The following is an 11,623-nucleotide window of genomic DNA, read 5'->3' on the forward strand; positions in this document are numbered from 1 at the left end:
ATAAACAAACATTTTAAATAGCGCGTTATAGCACGCTATAGCATTTGAAGAGGTCCGCCTCTAAGATGCTTAGCGCGCTGTTTAAAACTATGATTCCTATCCTATGAAACAAAGAAGACCTTATATGTGTGCAATATTTTTATAGTAGGCTTTGGTACAATTTCCTGTCACTAGCTACATCCTTGCCCGTGAATTTTATTAGACTTAATTTCCTAGCTGTTTTCCATATAGCTGTTTCGGGTGTACTGCAGTAATACGCAGCATATATATGCCAGGTCTCAGTTATTTACATACTTATTAATTTTGGATTTTAGAATTTTACCATTTGTTTCCGTAGTGACAAGACAGTGACCTTCATTTGGAGCCTATGTACGAGCACTTGTGGCCTTCTCCTTTAAATGAGTGAGCAGTGCAAGTTGTTTCAGGTTCTCCTATGTACGAGCACTTGTGGCCTTCTCCTTTAAATGAGTGAGCACTGCAAGTTGTTTCAGGTTCTGCAGATTTCCTGACTAATGCAAAAGCAGACCTTGCATTTAAACTGCACATGCACGCATGATCTAAATAAGTAACTTTTCACACACTCTAATATCTTTAAATAAGTAACTTTTCACCACTTTTCACAAGGGGCAATATGTTGTGCGTAGCTTGTCCTTCTGTTCGCAGAAGCATTGACAAGCCACCACCTGGTACCTTAATCATGCCTCCTTTGGCAGTGCACGGTTAGAGTCACTGGAGCTAGATGGGGCAATATGTTGTGCGTAGCTTGTCCTTCTGTTCGCAGAAGCATTGACAAGCCACCACCTGGTACCTTAATCATGCCTCCTTTGGCAGTGCACGGTTAGAGTCACTGGAGCTAGATGTTTGCACGGTTTCCGAGAGCCAGCGGAGCACGTCGACCTGAGCGCGCAGGTGCATGGCGTAGTCCATGGCCTCGCATAACAGAGTGGCCTCGTCGACGATGGAGTTCCGGCCTCCCGGTATCACCTCCCTCAGTGCCATGGTCCTGCTGCTCACCAGCCTCCCCGGAGTGTCGCCACCACCGGCGCGGCCTGATCTCCCCGAGCACCTCTTACGACGGCAGCACCTCCTCACGGTCCTCCTACACCTCTGCACCTTGCACGCGCTGGACGCCGGTGCCAAGATGGCCTTGGGCCACCTCGCTCCGCCTACATGCGCAGCCGCCATGGGGACGCCTTCCTCTTGTGGAGGCTCGTGGCGCCGTTACCGATGGATGTGCACGTGTGTGCCTGGAGCTGCAGTCCGAGGAGGAGGTTCTTGAGGAAGGCCTGCTTGAAGGACATGGTGCTGGTGTTAGGATCTTTCATGGCTTCTATATCTTGTTTTGCTTGAGAGGAGACAGGATGTACTTGCTGTGCTATATCTTGTTTTGCTTGAGAGGAGACAGGATGTACTTGCTGTGGCAAGTAATGTCGATGGATGGATAGGTACCAGACACAAGGGCTCCTGCTGCTTAAATATGACTGTCTCCGGCATCCATGTGGATGTGGTGTCACTAAAAGGCGCCTTGCTTAAAATTATTCCGTATAGTAGGTGTAACATGCTTGTGTCACCGGCAGCTGAATCATAACCTCCCACACATGCACGCATGATCTTTGTCGTTGTTGCCGATAACAACGTTTTGTGCGGTGCATGTTGGTGACTTGAAGCCAAAATGTATACCACCACATACAGTCATATACTCATGACATTAATTGTTATTGCCTTCATATCACAGCTAGACGTGCTCATATTCTTCCATGATGATGGTGATCGCTTTAATTGGGCACGCATGTATATATGAAGGCGTGTCATATTCTTTCATGATAATGATGTGTTGTCTTATGCTACGCATGGAGGTAGAGCCGACAAGTACGACGCCAGATGTTCACAAGCTTAATGTACTCCAAACACATGATGGTAACATAATTACTGGTGATCAGCTGGCTCCATGTCATGGTCACACAGAAATCTATTTATATAAAAAAAGAGATTGACAGGCTAACCACAAAAAAGATAATTAGGCTAAAAATTCCCACAATAATTAGAAGTATCTAACCATTGATTTAATAGACCTTCTTTTTCTTAACAAACCATAGTCGTTGGATATTAATAACCTGGTGGACCTCCTCACGCATCCACAGGAAAGAAAATCTACCCCTTAGGATCCATCTACTAGGAAAGAAACTACTATCCCCTCAAAAAAAAAAGGAAAGAAACTACTCACGCAAAAAAAAAAAACTCCTCACACATCCAGATGTAAAAAAAACACACGCATCCATACAGAAAAGAAAACCTACTCTTATGTATCCATCTAGGAAATAAAAAAAGGTCATCCCCCTCACGTAGGTACATATCTATACCTACCAGGGAAGAAAATAGATCGAAAGCTATCCTCTTCTCGCCTCCTCTTTTCCTCCCATCCTGGCAGGAAAGATCGATCTGAGGTGCTCTCTTGGATGAGTTCCCAAGCAATTCCCCTAACGCAGCTACCTATCTAGACCTAAGGTATGCGTACAGAAAAGAAAATAGGTGGAAAGGTCTGCCCTTCTCGCCTCCTCTATTACTCCCATCCTACAATGGAAGATCGATCAGAAGTGCTTTGCTGGATGAATTCCCTGGAAATTCCATGATGTTGCCGTTGTCTAGGCGAGGATCAGGGGCTCCGGCCTCAACTCTGATTCTACATGTACAAGCCGCTAACTGGCAATTCTCTGACATATGTCTCCGCATTAACAGGTTATATGATGTTCTGCGTGTAGCGGCACAGAGGATGTGAAGACCCATGACACTACATGAGACTCACTATATACAAAACGTATGGTTTGCCGACGTCAGGGCAAGGTTCCTATGATTCCACCCACCCACACATGCATCCTTAACTTCCTTTTACTCAGCTGGATGAATGAGAGCATGGATGCAACTAGCTACATCACGAAGACTAACTTAGTAAACATGTGCAGATTGGCTGATTCAGATCGGTATGGGGTAAACAGATGTACGCATCATGCCTGTTATTCTTCCATGCACATCCATCACGATATCAGGCAAGACAACTTGCCACCTGCCGAGGTATGAGCATACAAACCAGCTGATCGACCTAAGCATCCATACATACATATTACAACTAACACATATCTGCTTTTGACTGCATCATTTATTTTCCTATACTGTATCAAGATATGGAGGCCTTTTAATTAATCCTTCTGCTTAGGAATATCTATATTTTTGTGGTGGATGAAGACGTTCCCGTGCATCATGTGACTGGCCGTTTGGTAGGACAACACACTGGATGGAGGGGTGTCTGCGTCATCTATTTTTCTACATAACAACGTATATCTAGATTTTCATGTATGATTAAACTTTTCCTTTTTCTGAAATCTGCAGCATGTACAGTGGATGAGAAGCTTGGTGCATGATTTGGGGGCTTGTAGGTTGATCGGACAATAAGCTATATGAAGTCTTGAGGAGCCATACAGTTGATAAGAGATGTCACATGATATGTCGTGTGTCCAGACTAACAACGTTCACGCTGGATTGAAGCTCTTCTTTTCAGGTATTGCACACATGAGACTGGAAAAGCAACGTAAGATGGACGGCAATGTTAGTTTGCTGCATCTGAGTTTTCTTATCACGTTCTGCCTGTGGGTTACATCTATGTACAACATATATCTCCTTTTTGTAATTAGCATCACAGGCCTATATAATCACTGTAAACACGCCGCCTATTTGGGGTGGCCCTTATTAACATCTGTGAAGTAAAAATTTCATGGAACTAATATATTTTCAATCCTGTGAATCACATGAAAACAATGTTTGCATTTGTTTGAACAAGTACCTTAATAGTATATTTCCACTAGAAAAATAGTATGAACTTGATTTCCAAATTCACGCTCTGACGAATATTTAACCCAATAGTATGTGGATGCAGATGCAGATGCTCTTAATAACACTGTTGTTAATGTCCAATTGCCATTTAAAATCTTGGTCGCCCAAAGTTACTACTAGAGCCTCCATTTCTCTCTTTGAAGGTGTGAAATTTTATCAACTAGATGATACCCCGCGCGTTGCTGCGGAATCTCTTTGCTAGCATTAAAAGTGGCATAAAAAACCTAATAGAACAGAAAGTCAGCACTATACATTCCAAGGTGAATCACAACAAAGAGAACAGTTTTCCCGCAGGTAGTAGACTGGGTCTTGTGGATGTATGGCCAAGTATAGATATCAATATTCGATCGTTTTGTATGACCAATGCTTGAGTGCCAACAACATTTCTATGAATTGCGCCAAGTTAGTGTATCAAAGTATCAAAGTGTGGAACAGTGCCTTGATACTAAGAAAGACTTACTCTATTTTATTTTTCCTTTGAACTATTGGAGTAGATTTCCAATTACCATTGATTAAGACATCATCACATAGCCTCTATGGAGCTCAAAAGATTAATCAGGCGAGTAATTTTTACAATTCTGAAGATATTTGACAAAAATGAACATGAAAACAAACCTATTGACGCCAACCTACTTCAGCAAGTACAATTGTTCCTTTTTCATGGGAAATGCGGTAGTTTTCGGAATAGAGACTGCTTGATACATTTGTTGGTTGAAAACACAACTAATAAAACATGTGTTAAATATTGTACTTTTCACAATTGATGAAGAAACCACTCTGTTTGGAAAATATCAGGTTTTGTTGAATCTCCTATTTTCATCATCAAGCATAAGTTGCAAAGGTATATCTGAGATTAATTTAGGAATACTTAATATTATTACTCAACGTAGGTAAGTGCACCAAATATACGACGGGCATACAGCCACAAGTTATGATACAACGGCAGTACATATTGTAAATAAAAAAGACATCGCTCCAGCGATACCCATAGGACTTATCTATCTTCGAAAATGCGGAGAACATACCTCATCTTCCATAAATCATATCTGCAGCTTACACTTGTGTACAAAGAACTACATGTGCCATAAACATTCAAATGATCGAACAAATAGGAAATCAAGATTTTGCCCAAGCCACACACAACCAAAAGCCATTACGTAGGGTACATGCATAGAACAAAAATGGTAATTTAATTTTTGATGGATCTGTAACAATGTCTTGCCTGAAATAACATGTAGAGAAGTACAGGTCCTTGAGAGTGTAGTTATCCTGTATGGATCTCTAACAATGGCAAGCCTGCAAACAACATAAAGAGAAGTAGAATTCAACGAAAGTACAGTTATCCAAATAGCAGATCAAGATGAGCAATGGTACTGGCTCATATATCATCACAAAAATTATTATCATTCACCGTGCGTCCTGCAGTTTTTAATTCTTACAAAATATAAAAACAATTCAAAACTGTAGACAATTAGGTTTGTAGGGCGAAATCGGACCGCTTCTTCCCATGGCTAGGGGCAATGTAGACGCATCCCCAGCCTTGGTGGCTCCTCCTTCTCATGGCTCAATTAAAAGAGATGAATGAACCTAAAGCTGAAACGATGGACCTGTAGAGCAGTTTCAGCAGAGAATTTTAATAGTGGTGGAGAATTATTTCCGATCAAGGTAGAAGGAAGACGAAAGGAAAAGATTTGTAACCTGTTAATAATTGTCGTTGCTATTTACTTGGATTCCTATATGAACTCGTGTTTATTAAAAGCCATAATAAAAAGTTAAGTGGGGGAGATGAAAAACTGATGTTGGACGCACTGCAGTGGGATTATTTTGGCTCGATCAGTCAATGGGTTACGGCTGCAACTGAAGGCAAGCGAGGCTAATTCGATCGGTTGTGTGCAAAGAATACGATCGTTTTTATAAGAACAAAAATACTGAAGACAGAAAAAATCCCGAAGAGTACACAACCTGTCGACGTACTCACGAAGTTTGCTACCCTTGCCGCAAACCCATGGCGGACACACATGAGCAAAACTTCCTAGTACTATGCAGTAGCTCAACTTGCCAAGAGCATGGCTACTATTACGTCAGGTGCAGGTGGCTCACCATCCGCAGATACATCACCTCCGCCTGTTGACTAACCAAAAAATTAATTAGTCATCATGGAATCAATGAACCAACCAACGATCTGTGGTTGATGACTGGACTCTCTATGGCACCGAGTAAGGGCGACGTACCAGCAACTCGTGTGCCGCTAGACACCGTTGTTGTCGAGGCCGAGGTACTTGACGGCGACCTGCTGCGGAGTGGGGCCGGGGCGAAGGCCGCCGTCGACGGAGTCCCCGTAGACGGGGCCAAAGCCGACCTTAGAGGAAGTTGGAGGTGGATTTGCGAGGGACTTACAGCTTGTCAGGGGAGTTAATTGCACAAAACCATCACATTTGCGGCTAGATTTGCAGAAAATCACCAAGTCGCTAATCCGTTGCAAAAAACACTTCATTAGCAATAAACTTGTTGCAAAAAGCACTGATCAGGTGATTTAACCCATTTAATCATTTTCTGACAAGTGGGGCCCGGTTGTCAAGAGCTGACTTGGCAAACAAATGGCATACACACCCCTGGATCCAAAAATAAAATGCAATCAACCCCCTTGCTCTCAATACCCCTGCTCTCGATCCCGCTGGCTCTCGTCGCCGCCGCAGAAGCCCACCCGCCGCCTGCGCGCAGCCGCCGCAACGGCATCCTCACTAGAGAAGGGCAGCAGCGGCACCCTCAGCGCGGTGGCGGACGCCCAGCCCCTCCGTGCCCATCGAGACGTCCCCGCTCCCTTCCCCCGCTGTGGCCCCTTCCTACGCGCACTCGCACTCGCCGTCGCCGTCTCGTCCTGCACTCCGCCGCCGCGCCCGCCCCCTCCCCTGCTGCTGACAAGGAAGGAGACGACGACAACGCCGATTACAACAAGAAGAAGGGCCAGGCCCCAGTAGGTTAGGGCGGCGCCGACGGGTTAGGTGAGGTGGCCGGAGCCGGAGGAAGGTCAGTCGCGCAGGGGAGATGAAAGATGGGTCACGAGCGCAAGGGAGGGGGAGGGATGGGTGGGGGGTCTGATTGCTTTTTTATTTTAGATCCAGGGATGTGTATGTTAATTTTTTGCCATGTCAGCACCTTATAATTGGGCCCCAGTTGTCACAAAGCGATCAAACAGGACAAATCACCCGATCAGTGTTTTTTGCAACGAGATTATGCGGATCGCGGTGATTTTTGCAACGGATTAGCGACTTGGTGGTTTTCTGCAAACCTAGCCGCAAATGTGGTAGTTTTGTGCAATTGACTCCTCGTCAGGGTGAAGGCTTGCAGCCTTTGTCATCGCCGCCGTCCGCCAAAGGTCCTCCAAGGAGAGAAATCGTAATTTCATCACCGAGCGCACCACGCCGCACCGGTTCATCACCGAGCGCACCCCGCCGCACCGGACCTGGCGTAGGACGTACCTCCTGCTCCATTTCTCGTAGCAGCCGCCACCACCAGGCCTGAAGCACACGAGGTGGCCCATGAATTCGGACCAGTAGCTCAGGAGGACCTTCAAACCATGGACTCAAGCACCGTGCCAAGAAGGGGAACGTAGCACGGGTGACCCCAGGAGAATCACAGACGGGAGCCAAGTCGGCGGTCCTACCGAAGGGGAGTGAGATGATCTCGGCCGCCACGCCGGACTGTACATAGGGGAAGGGGAGTCGATGGGCTCGGCTGAATCGAGGGAGAGAGAGGCACATTCTGTAGTCTGTTCTACACGAGACGGGAAACCTTTGATGGTTCTCCACTGTAATAAGGTGGTAACTGAAGCATCACAACATTGCATTGTGAGCCTGAAGGTGAAGAATTCAGGGCAATTAAACTCAGAGATGGAAGAAGAGCAGTCATGAAAAGTGGGTGGCGTAGGTGAATGTGACATTTCCGTTTTAAAAAGAGAGAGATTAGGTCCTCTTGGAAATGAGCCGATTGGTCGGTGTTTGGAAATAAAAGCTGATGTGGCATGATGATGATGTGGACAATGTGCATGTTGAGAGAATTGCTAGTAGTGGGGATCAACTTCTTAAGAATGTAAGATGTAAGATATGTTATTGCATTGTTTTGGTTGTAAGTTATGCATGGAGTGACATGGAAAATCGTGAATGGACAACCTCTTCTAATAATAACATACAAACACCATGGTCCTGAATTTGCCATCTATTTATTATACCTACAACTCCTTTAATTAAATATGTATATGTAATAATATATGTTTACGATGTCTCACCACTAGCCACACAAAAGCACGGGTTGGGGATGTCCTTCATAGAAGTATCCACATAATACAAAATTATTGGGTAAATACAGAATACTATTAATTATTTCAAGCAACCACGATGAGGTCTACCTCTGCATATGCACAAAAGGTGCAACTTATATTCTGGCATCAAGGGGCGGCTACAATAGATGTTATCACTAATTTAATTCATTTTCTGCATCGTTCTACTTATTTACCGAAGATAAAGTGTGTACTCGGTGCTTGAGCCTGACTTCATTTAGCTCTTTGTGTTAACAAACCGATTGCACCCAATGAGAAAACATACTGCAACGAGTGGTATATTTTTCAGAACAATGAAAACTTGAATATGGTTGGAATGACTCATATAAGCAGCTGAGGACCTGAAAAAAGTGTGATTGCTTCAATGTATTTTGTGCTCAATACTTCAATGTATTTTGTATGAACCTTACGTATATCGATTATTTTTTTAATATTTAGAAAATATCAATACCCCGTTATTTGGTGATTGTACGAAACAATATATGAAATAATAGTGTTCTTTAGCTCACAACAAAGATACCATGATATTTTAAATATTTCTCTTGGACTATCCAGAAAAAAATTTGTTCGTGTTAGGCTTACATCATAATGTAATACCAACAACTGAATGCACTTAAGTTGTGTTGATCTAGAAAATGCACATCATATGCATTCTACCAAGTGATATTATCACTAAGATGATTCAGTTTTTCCATTTTGTGCAGTTTAATTACCAGTTGGTGTATGGAGAAACAAATATGACATTTTGGTTGAATAGAACTTTTGAATCATGAATTAGATATTTTGAGAAAAAAATGTGTTCTGTGATCTATGCATGTCATCAATATGATAGACCAATAATAGATTATCCAGAGTAAATCTTCCATTTATGTATGTTTGGGAGACCAAATGTGGCATGACTTAAATTAAGGCTCCGATCATATTTCTTCTCCTCACTGATAACTTTAGACTATTGAACTATGTATGATGAGTTTCTGATGTAGATGTAGTACAAGAACAAAAATAGTTTGACATGAAAAAAAATTGTTCCATTATTACTGTTAAATAGTGGAACACAATCTATGACACATATACATTATATATATTCTCAAGATAAATCAAATCATAGCATTCTAAGTCAAACTTACAGGTAGAACTACATGCTATCTTATAAATGTATTTGTCTCACATATTCAATATAAATATCTAAATGATAAGTAAGAGCGCCACGGTGTTTCATTATAACAGGACAAGATGTTAGCATAAATGTGCTAGCATAGAGGAGGAAACAATTGGCACACTGAAATACACAAGATCCAAATGGTATAGCTTTTTTAGATGACCTATTTATTTACTCAATGATCACACAAAGGGATACCTTTGTAGACAAAACTGGCCTATTTCTCTCTCAAACTTTGGTATAGAATTCGGAATTTGCTTGCAATTATGGGTTCCATCCTTCGAGCGATTTCTAGATGGGATGTGACATTGTGCGAGTGACTAAAAAGAAGTTCATGGTGAATTATGCACTGATTATGCATGTGTACAACTACATTGCCAGATAAATTAAGGAGGCGGCCATGCACAATAGGATAGTTCAAACGACAGATAGTGGAAAAGATAAAACAAATGATTGGGTGTGCTAATGGAGGGGTAGATTGTAATAGTATATGGGGACTATCCAGTTTCACATGACACGTAGAATTACACATTGACATATGTGTTCTTACTCAGCATACTACGCGTATGGATTATTAAATTTCATATACAACCTTGGGAAAGTAAAATAATTCTCTTGCAACCAGCCACCAAATTTCATATTTAGTTCAAGTTTATGTTTTCCATCCATGGGAACTTGCAACTCTTATTCTATTTCTTTGTTGGAACAAAAATATACAATTGAAAAAAAATTAAAAAAGTATATCATACCATCTATCCTTTAAAGATGCTGACATTATTTACACAAAACCGAATAATATGATGTCATTACTAAACCGTGTAAAGTTCTAGCCCGCGCATCGAGCGGGCCACTTTGCTAGCTTGCTTGAAAAGTTGAAAGAGTTATGCTATATACGCACGTTGGAATACAGCACAACACATGCCCACCATTGCTGGTACGCTGACATCTCAATGTCTCATCATCACACATTGCATGTGCGTTTACTACGTGTATTATCATTGTGTGTTGTCGTTTGCTCTTTGCTTGACATTTAGAGATATTAAAACTGAGCACTTTTCCATCCCTTTCAGGTCATCAGCCTTTTGAGCCGTCGGATCTCGCCCTCTACACATTCTTGGCCGTGAGATGCACTTCTAATCCCGCATGGGTGTAGTGAAGTGGATTGGGTTGCTGCTCCCGTAACAAAATCCGACCTTTCTTGTTAATTGGGCCAGCTTACCATTGCGTTGTGCCGACTTGGGCTTGCTGGGTTCTACTTCTCTCCTCTCCCCCCGTGGCGGCGATGGGGTCCAAGGCGGGGAGGGCCTCGCTATGCGATGCGACGCCACACGGCGATCCCACCTCACCAGTCTGGCATTCATGGGATGGGGGCAACGAACCGTCCCTTCAATTGAGTACAGAGTTTGAGGAAATAAATCACCATTGGTGACAACCTCTAATTGCGATCAAAGTGCGCCACTCACGGATGGCATTGTTTGCATGCCGGTTACCGTGACGCTCAGGATCTTCCTTTACTCCGGGCGTATACATATAGTCGCACTGTTCCTTCCCCACCCCTTCTTTAATTCGGCAGTGGCGTCTCGGGCAGCCATTGTTGAGCCCCTCTTCATAATGGATTCACCATTCATTATTACTGATGCTGTTATTTCTTCTCCCAGCTTGATGCGCCTTCTCTAGGTCGACGGATTCGACACAGATCTTCTTGGTTTCCCTCTCCCTTGCTCCAGATTCCCCTTCTTGCTACCTTCCCTCTTTTGCACAATTAGTTATGGGTTCTTCTTAGTGTTGATCTCTTTCTCTTCCAATTTGATTCAAGTGGTGTCAATGGTTGGGTTGGCGACTGGTTATTCAGTTGGCTGAAGGTATACTAATGCTGTTGATTTCCATTGCCTAAAGGCCAAGTTAGTATCTGTGTAAACCTGTGTATACGTGTCTATTATTCCTACAATATCATGGCATTTTCAATGCATATTATTTACTGAAATAATTCCACTGCCTATGGACGCGACAATGGGCAGCACTATTGAACGGAGGAGGCATCTCAAGTTCGTTGTCTACAACAGTCCAATCCTGCGATGCATGCTTTTTTTATTTGGGATTGGAGTTACAAGAGGTACTGATTTATTATTTTCCATCTGGGTTCACTGTTCTTTGTAAATTATAAATCTAGCTCCCAACTCACTAATTAATGCATAAGGTTGGTCAGCGCCTTATTATCCTCAGATTTTTTTTACTATTATCCT

The 11,623-nt window shown here is 42.9% G+C and overlaps 1 pseudogene; it reads right to left on the minus strand.

Annotated features, from left to right (window-relative positions):
* Positions 1-558: 558 nt before the first annotated feature.
* On the minus strand, positions 559-1,369 carry LOC125522697 (annotated as a pseudogene).
* Between the last annotated feature and the right edge of the window lie 10,254 nt (positions 1,370-11,623).

Source organism: Triticum urartu, chromosome 7, assembly GCF_003073215.2.
Source record: "Triticum urartu cultivar G1812 chromosome 7, Tu2.1, whole genome shotgun sequence".
NCBI classification, from domain to species: domain Eukaryota; kingdom Viridiplantae; phylum Streptophyta; class Magnoliopsida; order Poales; family Poaceae; genus Triticum; species Triticum urartu.